General features: G+C 45.4%; 1 long non-coding RNA gene across 1 annotated transcript; it reads right to left on the bottom strand.

The window, feature by feature from the left end:
- Positions 1 to 8,493: 8,493 nt before the first annotated feature.
- Positions 8,494 to 9,519, bottom strand: LOC125912188 (uncharacterized). The gene is made up of 3 exons (XR_007454628.1): positions 9,190 to 9,519; positions 8,938 to 9,087; positions 8,494 to 8,734 (listed from the first exon to the last, which is right to left on the bottom strand). It is a non-coding gene; the product is annotated as an uncharacterized LOC125912188 (long non-coding RNA).
- Between the last annotated feature and the right edge of the window lie 8,619 nt (positions 9,520 to 18,138).

The following is an 18,138-nucleotide window of genomic DNA, read 5'->3' as shown; positions in this document are numbered from 1 at the left end:
GGGTGACTGATAGAGGATAGACACAGCGGTTTGTGAAAGAAAACAAAACAAAACCAGGAGAACAGAACGCAGGAACGGCAGGACCATGGGAAGTAGCTATAAAGCCTAAACAAGTTTATAAGTCTGGGAGATCCTGAAGAGGCGCCCAGGACAGGCTAACTGACAGAGGAGGCCCTGGAGGATGCGGGAAGGGACAGAATCAGGGGACCCAGGGAAGGCGTTAGCCTGGGCAAGGAAGAGAGAGACTCCTCTGGAACCGAGGAGGAGCAAGAAGGTGGAAATACCAAGGAATCTTGAGGAAAAGTTGAGCCATCTGAGGGAGAGAGCTGTTAGGAGCTGAAGTCTGTCTCCCCCAAAAGATGTTGAAGTCTTAACCCTCAGCACCTGGGAACGTGACCTTATTTGGAAATAGAATCTTTGTAGATGATCAAGTTAAGATGAGGTCAGCCGGATGGGCCCTAGGCCAATATGACTGTGTCATTATAAAGAGGGGAAATCTGGACACAGAGACAGACACAGAGAGAACACCATGTGAAGATAAAGGCAGAGGATGGGCTGAGAGGTCTACAGGCCAAGGAACGCCACATATTGCCAGAAAACCACCAGAAGCTAGGAGAGAGGCATGGAACAGATTCTTCCTCACAGCCTCAGAAGGAACAAATTCTGCCAATACCTTGATCTTGGACTTCCAGCCTCCAAAACTGTGAGAGAATAAATTTTTGTTGTTTAAGCCACCCAGTCTGGGATGCTTTGTTACGGCTGCCCTAGCAAACTAAGACAGTGGCCCTGACCTTCTTAGGAAATGGAAGATGTGTCCCTCACACCACACAGCCTCTGTAGGGAGAAGCTTCCAGTTAAGTCCAGGGTCAACCCAGGTACTGGCTGCTGGAGGTAACACTATAAGGGCAGCATCTGGCCAGAGCTGAGGAGGAATCAAAGGGGAAAAGTCTTCCTCCCTTCCCCCTCCAAGGGTTGATAGAGTAACCGCTTTCCTCACCTGGCCTGATTCCTTGAGGTGCCCTGGGGACAGGGTACAGAGGTGAGGGGCGGGGGTGGACGCTGTCCCCGCACTGACCACAACCGAAGCACGCACACATAAGCCTCTTGCATGCAAAGAGTCTCTCGGGGGTGAACTTAAAGCTGTGATCTGGGGCTCCAGAATATCAGGCTCAGCCCGGAGGTGGTCCTTAACATAAGATTGTTCTCAGAAGGTTATATTCGAATCCCTTGAAGTGTTGTTCTGAGGCTGAGGTTTTTGTTTGAGGAGAAAAAGGAGGAATTCATTTTATGTCCGTGTTGTCTGCAAGTCTGTTGTCCCCAGCAGCCCTACTGATCAAGGGCTCCGTTCCATTCTTGACATCCCCACAGTGCCTAACCTAGGACCTGGTACACAGTTGCTGCCCTATGAACACAGAGGGGTGGTTCGAGAACTTCTTTGATACTTAGAACAAGGATGATCGTTTTGAGGAGAGCAGAGAGCATGTCCGTGTTTTGGGTTGCAAATGCATATTTGGAACTTTGAAACCCATTTAGAGGCAGAACTAAAGCTCACTGAGTGCTGGGACATTTCTAACACTACGGACACCACTTGTTCCGGCACACAACCTTCCAAGGTCATGAGGCACGGTTCTCCTCCATTCATGTGGTGCAATCAGCTTTTTTCTTGCCTGGGGGGGGGGGGGGGGGGGGGGGGGGTTGTAGCAAAACAGGGAGTATTTAAGAAGGAAAATACTGGAAGGCAGAATTTTTAAAGGCAGCATGCACTAGAAGTCTGGAGACTATTTAAGCACAATTGACTGAAAGCCCACGGTGGGGGGTAAGGGAGGCGCAAAAGGAGAGTGTGAAATGGATCAAAATACCAAGCACTTGAAATAGTTCTGTTCCCTGACTAATCAGTGGAATCTAATGGAAAGATAGCCCAAGGTGGGGGGAAAGAAAGGGAAAGTTAAAGGAAATAGACAATTGGGGTAAAGTAAAAACCAAGGCAATTAAAAATATACGAGGAAGAGCTTTGCAAAGAACTCTTTCATCAGTGAAACAGATCCATAGAGGAGAGGAAGCTGGCTAGGAAATCGTGGGGACTCACTAACAACGCTATCTCGCGTGTATCTAGCACTTTACAAGGCACCTTCACAAGGCATCAACCTAGAGAGAGAGGCAGGAGTTGCTGTTTCCACTTTGCAAGAGGAAAAGCTGAAGTTCAGAGAGGGTGTGCAGCTTATTCAAAGTCACACAGCTAATGAGTTGCAGAGCCTGATCTCTAGCAGTCAGAATGGAAAAGGATTTCGTTCAGAGGCTGAATGAATCTTATCTAGAGAGAGGTTAAAGGGAGTCCTGTCTCCAAATTTTCCACCCAAACAGACAAATAGATGCAATCTCCCTTCCGTGCAGCAGCACGCTGCAGTTACAGCATGGCTTTAGGAATCAGACCTAAACCCCAACCTTAGCTCTCCCACCTGCTAACAAGAGACGGTGATCAAGCCGTTTAATCAATCTGCACTCTGTTTCCATAACTGTAAGATAACAATAATACGTCCTGGAATTATTTTTGAGTGTGGGGGGGAGGGGAAAACCCATAACCAGGTATGTAACCAATTGCTAATACTAAGTGCTTAGTTTTTCTAAGAATAAAAATATTTGTCCTATTGAAAAAGTAAATTTTAAGCTTTTAAGAAAAAAAATCAGAATTCACTGAAGGGTGTGCTCATTTTTTCTCGCTCCCTACGCCTGAGGAAAACCAACTGGCAGGTCATTCTATCATCAGGATACCTCTATGTTCTTCAGATGTTCAGAGCAGAATTACTAGGGGTGGGGGTAAGCTGTATCCAGAGTGCTGGCCAGGCATAAACACAAACGGCAGTCACACCTCATTGCCCAGGAGGCCAGTCCAGTCCCTGGACGGAGTCTCCTACCCCGGTCCCCCGCCAGGGCCTGCAAGACACCTCCTGCAATCCTCAAATGACCCAACAAAGTAACGACTGGTATCAATTCCTTTCCACAGGTGTGGAAACTGAGGCCTGTAGAGATCGAATCACTTGTCCAAGGTCAAGTTAAATTAGAGCTGCTCTGACTCCCTGTTCTGTGTTCCAAACCCATGGATCTCATGAATTGGTAACTTTAAAACTTAGGGATTGATACAGAATTGCCAACTCGTATGACAGATAAGAATGTAATTTCTAAGACCCATCATTCATATATGCATTTGTTCAATAAATATTTATTGATCTCTACTATGCCCCACACAGTGTCTTAGGGGCTGGGGGCACAGCAATGAACAAAACCACGTCTCTGCCTCCTGTCATCGTCATTTATCATGTTTTAATACCAAGGATGTTTTAATATCACAAAGATGTTTAAACGGTTGTTATTATAAACACATGGGAAATAGGAATACCACACACAGATAACAGTAAGTCTAAACATAGAAACCATAATAATATAAAATATAAGAAAAAGGATTGGAAATAATAATACCAAAACATCGGAAAAATACCAAACACAGGAAAGAAGACTGTTTTAAAAGATAGGAAAGAATCTCAGAATAAAAGTACGTTCTTCCCTGAGAGGATATTTAGAACTTATACCAACAAAACACTGAAAGAGACAAGTTCAGTTTGTATTTTACGACACTAAACTGTAGGTCATTGTTGGCCAGTTTGGAGATTTATATTCAACAGTGCACTAAAAAGTGCAGTTTGATAGTCCATCTTGTTTAGATAGCTCATTTCAAATCATAATCTTTATACAAATTTGTTTCTCATGTAACTGTGCCGCTAAAAGTGGAAATAATCTTCTAACACTGTGTCTCCCAATTTGGGGCGAAACCAGCATTTCCCCCACCTCCTCCCTGGCCATCCTTCCCACAGCTGCGAGAGACCAGGGGAAGGCGGGACGTGAGGGCGACACAGGTGTCCAGCTAGTTGGGCCCGCAGGTCTCTGACCACCCATCTAGTAGCAGGTGGGCATTGATCCAAATGGGGTGGGGACGCTTCCGCAAAGACTAGCGAGGTCTAAGACTATGCCGGGGAACTGCCCCAAATTTCAGTTCCCTCTCTCTTCAGAAGGCCCCCATGAAAATGCAAATATTCCTGGGATGTGAAGCCTATCTGGCCAACACTTTCCTTATCGGCCACAGCACCTTTGTTATCAGCAAACACCCTGGCTTAAATTATTTGACAACTTTCCAAGTGTGTGTGGGAAAGAGACCCTGCTTTGTCCCTCACAGGGGGAGGTGAAAAGTGGAGATACGGTTTGGGGAATGCAAGGTGGGAGGAGAGAATAGTTACAGGAGGACCCGAGATAGGCCCCCACTAACTTGACCCCTTCCCTACTGGCCCTGCACTTGTGGGAGCCGGACAGAGTGAGGGCGGGAGGGGTGTATATGTGGATAATCTATGAGAGGACTCCTGGGAAGCCGACCGCAAGCCCTGAAAAGAGGGTTGCAGGAAAGTTTGGGAGGCCTGAGTGGAGCATGTGGGCTCTCAGGGGAAGGCTGATCTGTTGTTTAATGGACGCATTAAAAAAAAAAAAAAATTCACAGCCAGCTGCTCTCCTAATACCCAACTTGTTCTTGCCTCCCTTCTAAAGTCCATTTGAAAATGTACCCTTATGCACTCCAGATCACTTTAAGCACTTAGTAAGTAGTTACAATATGACAAACTTGTTGACTGGTATGAGATGCATAGGTTATAACACGCGGAATAGCTGGGAACAGTGAGCTCTGGCCGGGGCAGGGGCGGGTGCTGTGTACTGTTGTCAGGGCTGACCGTGGAACCAGGTCCTGCTCCCCACGCCACACCACCCAGCTGTAAATGTAAATGTAAAGGGCGTCCGCTCCTCCTTCTCTCCATCAGTGGTGTCTACAGGTGTGTGCTCCCCCTAGCTCTTGGCATAATTCACTCCATTTGCTTTCTCCTAAATTATTCTGGGAATTTTCCACTAATATGTCTTACTGTGGTTCCAGAGACCATGAAGAAAGGCAACCATTTATTAAAAATAACATTCCAGGGGCACCCGGGTGGCTCAGTCAGTTAAGCGTCCAACTTCGGCTCAGGTCATGATCTCACGGTTCATGGGTTCGAGCCCCACGTCGTGCTCTGTGCTGACAGCTCAGAGCCTGGAGCCTGCTTGGGATTCTGCGTCTCCCTCCCTCTCTGCCCCTCCCCCACTCACACTCTGTCTCTCTCTCCTTCAAAAATAAACATTTAAAATATTTAATAAAATAAATAAAAATAACATTCCAAATCTACTTAATACGTCAGATAAGTGGTCACAAGATAAGGGCAATGATCCATACCCAAAGTGATAGATACAATGTCACATCCCAACACTGTAAAAATATGGTTTTATATATATACGTACATAGAAAAGGAAGATAGAAAGAAAACACACCGCAATATTAACATGGTTCACATTAACACTTAGCTTATCTCCAGGAACTGAGGTTGAGGGTGTTTTCTACGGCCTTTCCTCAAGTCCACCACTTCTCCTCAGATTCCTGGCTGTCGCTTAATCAAGTCATTGTCACCGCTCACCTGGACCGCTACAGCAACCTCCTAGCTGGTCTTGCCAATTCATTCACCACATAGAATCAAGAGTGATCTTCAAATGCAAATCTGAGGGTCATGGAGACAGTGTAACAAACTAGCACTAGTCAGCTGGCTCCTTGCATGAAAGCCAACCCTGAAGACGCTGAAGAAGCAAGAGTGAGTTTAATGGATTGCAATACTTATTGCAAAAACTATGTGTGTGCTCGGTTTTGGGGTTGGTAGGAAGTCCAAAGTTGGTTAGATCTTGCGGGGGGCGGGGGGGGGTGCGGTGCTGCAAGGGCAGAGAATGGCAGCCTAGAACAGACAAGGGCTAGAAACTTTGGATGGTATACTAGTTTCCTATTGCTGTGTAACGAATTATCACAGACGTACTTACGACACCATACTTTTATTCACCCAGTTCCTGGGGGCCAGGAGTTCGGGCATGGTGTAGCTGGGTTCTCCGCTCAGGGTCTCACAAGTCTACAATCAAAGTGTCCACCAGGCTACATTTTGTTCTGGAGCTCTATGTTCTCTTCCAAGCTTATGTGTTTGTTGGTAGAGTTGAATTCCTCGTGGCTGTAGGACTAAGATTTCTGCTTTCTTGCTGGCTGTCAGTGAGGGCTGCTCTAAGCTCCTAGAGGTCCCCCAAATTCCCTGTCAGGTGGCCCTCTCACAAGCTGGCCACTTACTTCTTCAAGACCCACAGGAGAAGCGCTCTCTCGCTCTCTCTCACTCTCTCTCTGCCTCTCACTCACTCTCTCCAGTCTGCTCAGATGGGATCTCATACAATGTAACCACAGGAGGGACTACCTTATCATATCACAGGTCCCACTTACACTCAAGGGGAGGGGATTATACAGGGTATGCATACCAGATGCCAGGAATCTTGGGGACCATCCAAGAATTCTGTCTACCACAGTTGGCCCTCTGGCCCTCAATGATTTATGTCCTTTCCCATGCAAAATACATTCACCCCCATCTGCTATAGGCTATAGCCCCACCCCAACTAATTTATATGTTAAAGTCCTAATCCCCCAGTACCTAAGAATGTGACTGTATTTGGAAACATCGTCTTTAAAGAGGTCATTAGGGTGGGGCCTAATCTAATATGACTGGTGTCCTTATGAGAAGAGGAAATTTGTACGGAGGGAAGACAGCCATCCAGAAGCCAAGGATAGAAGCCCTCAGAAGAAACCACAGCTGAACCATGATCTTAGACGTGTAGCCTTCAGCACTGTGAACAATAATCTCTGTTGTTTAAGCCACACACTCTGTGTTACTTTGTTATGACACCTCTAACAGACTAATTCATTATCCCATGATCCTCATCTCAGTGCATCGTCAGCAAAATCTTATCATCTAAATTTCAATCTCATCATTTCATCAACTCAAAGTCCAAAATCTCATCATCTAAATCAGTGCTGATGAGAATCCCAGGTGTAATCTATTAAGTACAGCTCTTGGGATGCAATTCCTCTCCATTGAAACGAAAGAGACAAGCTATCTGCCGCCAACATGCCCAAATTACAATGGTGTGACAGCCTTAGGATGCTAGCTTCGTTCAAAAACTGGGAAGATGGGAGGTAAGAAAGAGTCCCTGGTCCTTCACAGCTCTGATATTCAGTCGGGCACATGTTAGATTTCCTTGATTAGGTTTCAAGGCTTGAGAATAAATTCTCCCTGGCTCTCCACCCTCTAGACCCTGTGTTCTGCCCTCTGAGCCATCCTTCCTCTTCCACAAAAAGTAGCACTTGTTGTAGCAAAGTAGCTTCAGCAGTATCCTTCCTGCCAGTGCCTCAGGGTCCTCTTCTCAGCCTGAGGTGGAGAGAGGGAGGTAGAGAGAGGAGAGCATCTTCGCAGGCGAGGGGATGGCCATGAAGACGGGAAATCAGTTTCACACAGGGGTATTAATCAAGCAATTAAATATGCTATCGATAGCGGGAGTCAGGTTCCTCACCATCAGCAAATGCAATTACAGGGGCGCCTGGGTGGCTCAGTCGGTTGAGCGGCCGACTTCGGCTCAGGTCACGATCTCGCGGTCTGTGAGTTCGAGCCCCATGTCGGGCTCTGTGCTGACCACTCAGAGCCTGGAGCCTGTTTCGGATTCTGTGTCTCCCTCTCTCTGACCCTCCCCCGTTCATGCTCTGTCTCTCTCTGTCTCAAAAATAAATAAACGTTAAAAAAAAATTTTTTAAAAGAAAATGCAATTACAATTATGGTAACACAGAAAATCAGAATGAACTCTGTGATGTTGAATTTGGAGCTAGCAGTTTGCAATAGATATAGTTAGATATGGAAATAAGTGTCAAGGTAAGCATGTGTATGTGTACATACATGTATTCCCTAGCTCTGTCTAATGAGAAGTCTTAGGAGCCTTGCTTATTAGCAATAAGCATACCTACTGCCCAACTCCTGGCTTCTAAAATGTTTTTTTTTTTTTTAATATTAATCTATTTTGGAGAAAGAGAGAGACAGAGTGTAAGTGGGGAAGGGGCAGAGAGAGAGGGAGACACAGAATGTGAAGCAGGCTCCAGGCTCTGAGCTGTCATCACAGAGCCCAACTTGGGACTCGAACTGATGAACCCAGATATCATGACCTGAGCTGAAGTCAGTCGTTCAACCGGCTGAGCCACCCAGACGCCCCATCCAACTTGTGGCTTCTAAAGACCATTCTTCACTTAAAGGAACTGGGGCTTCTTAGAGAAATGTCTGAGTTCAAGGCTGGGGCAGGGAAATCATAAGATGAGCCTATAAATTCTTTTGTTGCCAGAGGCAAAGAAGTACTCAAAGAATGATAGGGATAAAGAAATGCCAGATCGAAGAGACTTCCACTGGGCAAACTGGGAACAATTGGAGTATTAAAATTAATAATGATAGTAAAAACCCATAATTCACGGAATAAAATAGGAAAGAAACAGTGAATCCTTACAGATAGAAAATAACAACTGAATAAATTAGAAGCTTGTTGACGAATAGGATGGTTACATAGTTTCAAATTTTTCCACACAAAATATTTATTACTTACCAAGAGAAAAGAGGTAACTTGAGACTGGGGAAGCCTGAGGGACACCATCTTAATAAAGCAAAGCTACCATCAATCAGGAATAGGGAAAAACTGGAATTTGCACCGCCTGATGCGATGCACTGAGAATAGCACAGCTTCAGCTCTGTGTTGTTCCTTCCAGCAACTTCATAACCCGAATCTAATCCAAGAAAATAGGAGACAGGCCTAAATGATGAGACATTCTACAAAGTAACTGGTCTATAATCTTCAAAAATGGGAAAGTTGTGACAGTCAAAGATTAAAGAACTGTCCACACGGCAGTGGACCAAAGAGACAGATTCGTGTACCATGTGGTTCTCAACTGGATCGTTCTGGGGCAGAAAGTACCATTGCAACACTTACACTTTGGATGAGGTCTGATGGCGGTCTAATGGTTTGAGGTTAATTTTCTAATTTGGTTGATTGTGTTGTTGGGATGGAGAAGAATGTCTTTATTTGTAGGAGATACCGAAGTTCCGAAGTTCCGGGCTCACAGAGAATCAGATTGGCAATCTATTCTCGAATGGTTAAGGAAAAAATTGTTAACTTCTATAGTACTTGTAGGGTTTAGGAACTTTGTAATTCTTTCCCAGTCTGCTTCATAGAAAAGGATACTATCAAAAAAATAGGCTGTGACCTGAGCTCCCCGGGGCAGGGTATCCCCCATTTCTTCCTGGTAGATCCTCCCGGAACAGAGGGAGTGGAGAGCAAGAATTTGTTGCAGATCTCAGGCTGTGGAAAGGAGACGCAAATGTCAGCATAGCAGCAGCTGAGTGCGGCTCAAGGTTCCGTGTCCACATTTCTGTTTTAACTTCACTGGCAAACCATTCTCACCATTCTCCCAAGATTTGCCCCATCTGTAACATCATCACCAAATCAGAGACCCAGGTCTGGCTCTAAAATCTCTCCCATTCTGTAGACCGCAGATCTCTTCCCGTTCCTGAATCTCCCTAAACCAACATCTGGGTCTCCTCAGAAAGAGACTTACTTGCTATTATATCAGGGGGGATTTTGCTGACGTTTGATTTCCTGCTTTCTCTCAGCAAGTGAGGAAACTGGTTACAGCTAATTCTGCTGGGAGGTAACCAGCTGTTTTTGCACAATCCTGCAACCATTTCCATGAATTAACTTGGGAGCATTGCAGACCCTTGAAAAGCAGCGTAAGGCTCTGGTGCCTGATAGCTTTAGTAGGATTTAGCAGCCTCAGCAATGGACTGAATATAAAGAAACATAAAATCTATTAACAGCTGTGCCTGAAAATGTCTGTGCAGTCTTGGGTGAGATAAAGAATCTCTCTATTCTTGTGGGTAATATGATGATAACACCACTAGCCCATACCTATTGTCAAGGTGTGTGTGAGGATAAACAGAACGTACTTAGAGAATCTTGAGTTCTTTATTAAGAGAGCAGTGTATATAGACATACTGCTGTATTTATTCAGGGCGTATTGGAAGGGAGCGATTTTAAGGTCTGCTTTTACTAAATAAAATAAGGATTGTTATTATTAACAATTACATTATAGGTAATAAGACTATATTTATTTACTTACTTACTTATTCATTCAACACACATTCATTGAGCACATACATTGTGCTGATCACCAAACAGGAACAAAGGAGCCAGCTAGGAATAATAGCTCACGGAGCATAGAGTCTGGTGGGGAGATATGCAACCAGCCAGTCCTCACAAGTGCAGGGAAGGACAACAAGAGAAAAATCCTGTCCCTCAAAAAATTAAAAATAGAACTTCCACATGACCCAGCAATTCCACCTCTGGGTATATATCTGAAGGAAACAAAATCACTGTCTTGAAGTGATATGGACCCCCATGTTCACTGCAGCATTATTTGCAATAACCTAGACACGGAAAGAACCTAAGTGTTCATCGACTGATGAATGGATACAGAAAGTGTGGTGTGTGTGTATATATACAATGGGCTATTATTCAGTCCCAAATAAAAAGGAAACCCTGCTATTTGGGACAGTTGTGGATGACCCTTGAGGGCATTGCACTAAGTGAAATAAGTCAGCCAAAGAAAGACAAATAGGCTATGATCGCACTTAAATGTGAAATCTAAAAACAAAAAAAAAAAACCCAAAACACCAAACACCCAACTCACAGGAACAGAACATTTTGGTAAGTGGTGGTAAGTGGGGGAAATGAGTGAAGGTGGTCAAAAGGTGTAAGTTCCAGTTATAAGATAAATAGGTTCTGTGGATGGAATGTACAGCACGGTGACTATAGTATAGATAATAATACTATATTGCGTATTTGATGGTTGCTAAGAGTAGGCATTAAAAGTTCTCATCACAATATATATATATATATATATATATATATATATATATATATAATTATGTGTGGTGATCACTCCGCATTATATACACATATCAAATCATTCTGCTGTACACCTGAAATGTTCGCGATGTTCTACGTCAATGATATCACAATAAGGTGGGGGGAACCAGACTGGTTTCACTTCACTGAACATAGCTATTATCAGGCAAGTAAAAGCCTCCCAGGTCTCGGAATCAGGAGAGGATCTGAGACCCAGTCCTCCTGTTTGTTGCTACATGAGCCTCAAGAAGTTACTTAACTCTGACAGCCTTGATTTCATTAGCATTCTCCGAAAATCAGCACAGCCACACCTGCACATGGGATTCTTGGGAAGCCCAAATGAGATAATCAATGTGAAAGCAATTAGAAAACCCAAGAGATATGAGTTTTTAATTGTCGCAGAGTCTTTATACAACATTTCAGCGTGGTTGTTTTTGTGTGCCCCGGCCACTCTGGGGGGAAGGAGCCAAGTGTAACAAATTCGTGTCTCTCTGCTTACCAGAGGCGTCCTCGCCAAGCCCCCCCCACCAGGTACTGTGGAGATGACTGTGCCCAGACATTACACATCCACCCCTGCTTGCCCCCATCCACAGGCCGCAGTCCCGGTCTGTTCAACGTTTTTAACAACACACTGGATGAAAACACGAGAAGATGTTTATCAACATAAAGCCCAAACGAAGCCAAGAATAGAAAATACAAAGATTGACAGAGTCAGGATCCAGGATCCCATCTCCCCAGGATAACAAGGTGAAATGTAATCAAGATAAATGGAAAGTCCTGTATTTAGAGTCACAAAAATAGCTGCACAGCAGCGCAAACATAAAGACTGGAATATTGCTGGACTTCTTCTTTCGGTATTTCACATACGACCAGTGTTCTGCTGTTCACAGAGCACTCGTCTCTCATTTAATCACCCAGGAAGTTCGCTTTGGTGAATGTGACATGTTAGATAAAAATTTACCCTGATTTATCCTTTTGGTTGCAAATTCAATACTTCCTTAGGTTTGATTACGCCTGAGTTCGTGGGGCATCACCAAGCACAGGTGCATTGTAATCCTTATCACACCTACAAATGTCAATAGCGTGTGTACTGTGCCCAGGATTACACAGGAAGGCACGGCTGAGGCTGGGAAGAGACATAAGATTTCCCTCTTTAAACTCAGAATCCTACCTTTCTGGAATCTCTATCTCCTCCAAGAAACTTGGCCCAGTCTTCCCAGTGAAATTAATCAGTTTTCACTATATCCCCATCAACAGAAAAGGTCGGGGGGGGGGGGGGGGGTGTCCATCTGTCTGTACAGGACTGTTCACATTAAACTCAGTTATCCTCCATCAACCAACTCAACCACCCCAAATTCAACTCTAGATTATCTTGAAAGGTAAGGTCCATGCCTTGTACCTTACAAACCTTCAACACTCTATCGCAGAGATTTGCACGTATCAGGTACTCAATAAAAACAGGCAGACGAGTGACGATAATAGAGCCCATTCTTTGCAGTCCTGCTTACATCTGAATCAATATTTTAATTCTTAAGTTCCATCTAGTTACTTTTACCCTCTGAATTTTGTTTTGTTTTTGTTTTCATCTTCCAAAGGGGCATATAGTAACCACTTTATGGAGGACTGTTTCCTGAGTACTAAATGCTAGCAAAATTCATAGGTTAAATAAATACTTGTTCCTTTCCCCTTCAATTTCTAGCTCATTAGCTCTACCGAGGTCACGAAGAGGGTTTCTTTAAACGGAATAATCAGAATAAGACACCCTGACTAGTCTTCCCAAGTTCCTGCAGAGAGATCAGATATCAGTGGTTTCTGGTCCCCGGCAGCCCACAGTCCCTGCAGACTGTCCCAGTGCCTGACTAATCCCTGGAGTCACAGCAAGGCAGCTGTTTTTCTATAAGTCAGCTAAGCGGGGCTATTTGAGAAGCATGGGGTTCCTCTCCCCTACCACTGCCCATAACAGCATTCCATCTGCACAAACCTGGGCTCTTGGACTTCACAATTGTTTACAATTCAGCAAATGTTTGGTCGCTTACTGTGTCTCAAGAACTGCTCTACGGCCATAAGGAGATTGAAAAATGGACTGAAATATAACCGTATACTCAAGGAACTCAGTCTACTGAGAGTTGTGGAGTAGACTTGTACCAATAAGTCTGCCACGGAGCAGAATGTGATTAACAGCCAAGAGAGACACATACCCCAGGGGGCTCCCCAGGGCTCCAAAGTGGAAGATCTACTCTAGATCTGGTCAAGAAAGGCTCTGCAGGGAGAGTGGCATTTGAAATGCTCTTACAAGGATGAACAGGTAGCTGTGGGGTGGAGGGGTCATTTAGGTGAAAGGAATAGCCTAAGTAATGGCATAGAGGTGGAAAAGAATGGGATGTACTCAAGTCACAGCCAGCACACCAGGTGGCCAGAACCTAGGGCATAAACAGTGGAGTAACAAGTCCAGAAGACTAGTATAGGAGGCAGCTTCTGAAATGCCTCCTAGTGATTACCTCCACACCCTCCTTGTGGAATCCCCACCCCACACTCCCATGTAATAAAGCTATAAAGACTTCCATCTTGTTCATTCAGTCTCTCTCTCTCTCTCTCTCTCTCTCTCTCCCTCCCTCCCTCCCTCCTTCTCATTCATTTTGATAAATCCCGTTGCCATGTTATGAGGTACTGAGGCCCCCAGTCAACAGCCCACAAGAAACTGAATCCTACTAATAATCGCTGAGTGAGCTTGGAAACATTATTGATCCAGTCGAACCTTGAGATGATTGTGGCCCCAGGTGATGCCTTGAGTGCAGTCTTATGAGAGACCCCAAGCTGGAGGACCCAGCTAAAGCCATACCCGTCCTCTAGACCCACAGAAACTGTTAGATAATAAATGTGTGCTGTTTTGAGCCACTAAGTCTGGGGATCGTTTGTTATGCAGCAGTACATAATTAATATACCTAGAAAGGATGGGAGGACATTCGGGAGCACACTGACACATGTGCCCTATGGCTGATATGTCTTGTCTATATCTGATATAATACATGCCAAATGTGAGATATTAAAAGAATGATGATATGACTAGAGACAGGTTTGTCAAACACTGATGTGGCACACAAGAGGAGTTGGAACGGGCAGAGACCCCCGAGTTCAGAAATTACACAAAACTGTCGATGACCCCATGGTCTCCTGATGAGAAGGAAAGAAGACTAGAAAACCTTGGAGTTTTCCTTGAGGAGGAGAGGGAAGACAGGCAAGGCATTGAATTAGACTCGTATGGTCTTAACTGTAGATGGAATGTGGGGGTGAAGGAGAGGGAGGAAATTAAACAAAGATTCTAAAGAGTAAGGAATAGGAACATGGAAATAGGGAAACATTATTTACAGAGATGAGAGAAAAGAAAGTTTTGAACAAAAGATCCTGAGTTCAGTGTGGGACCGGTTGAGTTTGAAGTGCCAGTGAAGCGTCTGCATGCGTTTGATACTCAAGGCTGAAGCTGAAGCCAGAAGTTTGGGGAATCACCTACATAAACTTCAAAACCAGCTCCAAATGGGAACCAGGGTCGTGAGTACGAGCTCAAGTGACCCGTCAACAACCTGAATACAAAGCACGTGAAGGTGAGGGTGCAGCTCAGGATCATGGTCCCACCTGCTCATGTGGAAGTCATGAGCTCACAACTGGGCTCACAACTGGCTTATTGCCAGTGATGCCGGGGATCTCCGCCTCTTGTCGGCAGGACCGAGGGCTCAGCCCAAATGCAGCAGGGCCCTGATAAAGGTGTATACATTTTCTTGCATAAAGATACCAAAGACTGGGGGTGCCTGGGTGGCTCAGTAGGTTAAGTGTCTGACTTCGGCTCAGGTAATGATCTTGCAGCTCATGAGTTCAAGCCCTGCATCGGGCTCTGTGCTGACAGCACAGAGCCTAGAGCCTGCTTCGGATCCTGTGTCTCCCTCTCTTCCTCTGCCCCTCCCCTGGCCACACTCTGTATCTCTCTCAAGAAATAAATAAACATTAAAAAAAAAAAAAAAAAACAAAGACTGGCCCAGAGAGTAAAGCAAAGTCTTCAGGTCTCCTTAGAGAGGTCCCTTCAAGATGAATACTCATGTTCAAGTTGTAAAAAAGGCGGGAAAGAGGGGTTATCCCCTAGAAACAGAAACTAGAATGGTGTTCTCCCAGGCCTGGGCAAGGGAGAAACGAGTTGTTGTCTAATGGGTATAGTTTCCAGTTTTGCAAGGTGAGAAAGTTCTGGAGATTGGTTGCACAGCAACATGAGTATACTTAACAATCCTGAAAAGGTATTAAGATAGGGAAGTGGAGCTCACTAGAGGAGCGGTTCCTTTGGGGGAGGGGGGAGTATTTGTTTCTTTACCCCCCGACTCTATGATCCCGGACAAGCTTCTCTAAAGCTCATCCTGTTGATTCTTCCACCTCAAAGTGTGTCACATGCACGCTTTCCTTTTTATTCTGCTGCTGTCCCCTGGATCCGGGCCCCATGCCACTTGGATTGTTGTATGATCTCCTAGCTGTTCTCACTGCCTCCCTGCTCGGCACCCCAGGCTCGCTGCCCCAGACTGATGATTCCAGAACACCACTTGGCACATACCCCGCTTTAAGACTCCACTGGGCCAGAGTCAAATCCTGCAGGAGCTCTCTGAGCTGGTCCGTCCCCTCCACTGCATCTGGGCTGTCTCTGCTGAGTCCCGGAGGTGCGTCATGATTGTGCCCGGCGCCTTGTTCTTACTGCTTGTGCCCTTTGCACTGCCTCGGGCCCCCTCGGCAGTTATGCACCTGTGGGTGACCTTCCAGGCACAGCTCAGTGCCGTCCCATCTCCATGAGGACCTCAGCCCTCTGTAGCCACACCTTCCTTCATATGTCCAGAACTTTTTTCTCTACTAGCCATTTAATCATTATTATGCCTTATTGGTGACACCAAAAAAATGATGTAAGCTCTTTCTTGTTCACTTTACACACTCATTAACCATTAATCCTTACCAAATTTCCCTGAAATAGGTATTATTACCTTCATTTTTCAAATGAGGAAATTGAGACCCAGAGAGGTTATACGACTTATCCCAGGTCACACCAGCCCAGAGGTGGTAGAGCTGGAAATCAAATTCAGGCCTGTGGAACGCCAGCGCTTGTGTTCTTTTTGTGTTACATTATGTGACATCTCATTTACTTTGGCATTATTAATTCAGCAAATAGTCACAGTGCACCTGTTACGTACCATGCATTGTAGCACGTGTTAGAAGAGGGCCAAGGATGAACCAGACACAAGCCCAGGCTTCGAAGAGCTTTGAGATATACTCCTCATCTTGCATTTCTTTTGTCCTGTATTTTCTGTCCTCCCACACCTGCACCCAGTGGACCATCTTTTCCAGCAGACCCTAAGTGCATAAGATCAAGGATGGGTGTTTCTGTTAAGCACTGCTGTCTTTTCATTGTGTAGGACAATATCCGGCACATAACAGATTCTCAAGAAATGCTTCTTGACCAAGTGAATAAATGAGTGAATGAATGAAAGAATATTAAAAGAGGCTGAGGATGTGGAAGGAGAAGTGGGGGAGGAGCCAGAAGATAGAGCCCTCTATTTCCATGCCCCAGTATTCCCAAGGGGAACAGCATAAATATAGCAGTTCAAGAGCAAGAAGGAATTTAGTAGTATTGTCACTGCTTAGCTGATGGATGGGAGTCAAATCGTTCCCATGTTGGATATCTGGCCCCTACGACTGACTGGTAGACCCTGTACAATGTCCCCCCTCCCACACCAGGAAGAGAGGACTTCAGGCCCAGGGTTCCCAAGTTCAATAGCCTTTTCTTTTTTGCCTTAAAAAATTGCCGAGGCATGAGATATTTCCGTTCTCCACTGGCATCTTTGCACTGTGCCCAGAGAAACAATCATATCACGTTCAGGAAGGCAGGGGCCTGCAAAGGCAGGGAAACAGGAACCGTCCCCACGGATGTCCTCCCGGGGGTGACAGCCAGGGGCTGGGAACAAATGCTGTGTGAAAAGGAAAGCCAGACTTCACCAGCGGCTCCAGGTTGGGGTCTGGCCCTTCCCAGCATCCAGCAGGACCGTCGGCCGTGGAGTCCGGGAACAGCATGTTATTCTTAAACACACACACTTTTCCTTCCCTACCCCCAGCCTCCTAAACACACACATGAAATCTTGTGTGAAATCTGAACAGGGAGCGTGGTACTGCAGAGCACATTTCCACTCCTTAGCCCGGTGCCAGGCCCTCACCAGAAAAGCATCCATCTCCCTCTCCAATATATCTCCAAAAGCCCAGTGCCAGCCTGGGGGCTCTGCTCACTGTCCCCAAACGTGTGTCAAGCCCAATCTCACTCCAAACCATTCTCCTCTTCCCCTTCCACACACTCCCTTCCCTTCCTCTCTGATTAGCAAATTCCTCCTCTTAGGTCCTTGACCCAGAGCCTCTCAGACAGAGTTAGCCTCTCTCACTCTCGAGTTCCAGCAGCACTTCCTGTCTAAGCCCATGCTTCCTAATCTTTTTCATGGAAGAGAAAATGATAATATTTGTATGGCACCCTGGGGTGACATATGGAGCTGATCTCAGCAGGGCAACTGACCCAGGGACTCCCGATGCCTGTAGGACAAAGGGGACCAATACCTCAGACGTGCCTGTAATCCATTCAAGGTCACCGCACACAGCGCTGCTGGGCGAGCTCAAGTCTACAGACAGCCCCACCCTGTTACAGAGCATTCGAGTTTCCACGCTAGTTGAAGGAACAGAGGATGCCTACATGTATAAATAAACATACACACAATCATTTTTAAGTTCTTTGTGTAACAGAAAGAATATGGCCTTTGGCATCAAAGATTTGCGAAGGTTCAAACGCTGGCTGTGCCACTTACTTGCTGTATGAACTTAGGCAAGTTAATGTCACCTCTCTGGTCTCACTCTTTCCATCCATAAAATAGGGGCTATAATGCCTATCCTCCTAAGATGGTGTTTTTAGGGGCACCTGGGTGGCTCAGTCAGTTAAGCTCCCGACTCTTGATTTCAGCTCAGGTCTTGATCTGAGGGTTGTGAGTTCAAGTCCCATGCTGGGCTTCGTGCTGGGCGTGAGGCCTACTTAAAAAAAAAAAAAGATGTGTTTTCAAATTACCTTTAGTGAGGCATAATTTACACACAATAGAGCTCACCCATTGAAGGCATGCACTTTACTAAATTTCCACAAGGGTATACAGCTGTGTAATCACCACGACAATTGACATA

This window comes from Panthera uncia, assembly GCF_023721935.1.
Source record: "Panthera uncia isolate 11264 chromosome C1 unlocalized genomic scaffold, Puncia_PCG_1.0 HiC_scaffold_4, whole genome shotgun sequence".
Taxonomy (NCBI): Eukaryota; Metazoa; Chordata; class Mammalia; order Carnivora; family Felidae; genus Panthera; species Panthera uncia.
Note: the sequence above shows the minus strand (reverse complement) of the source record. Positions and strands in the feature narration are given on the sequence as shown.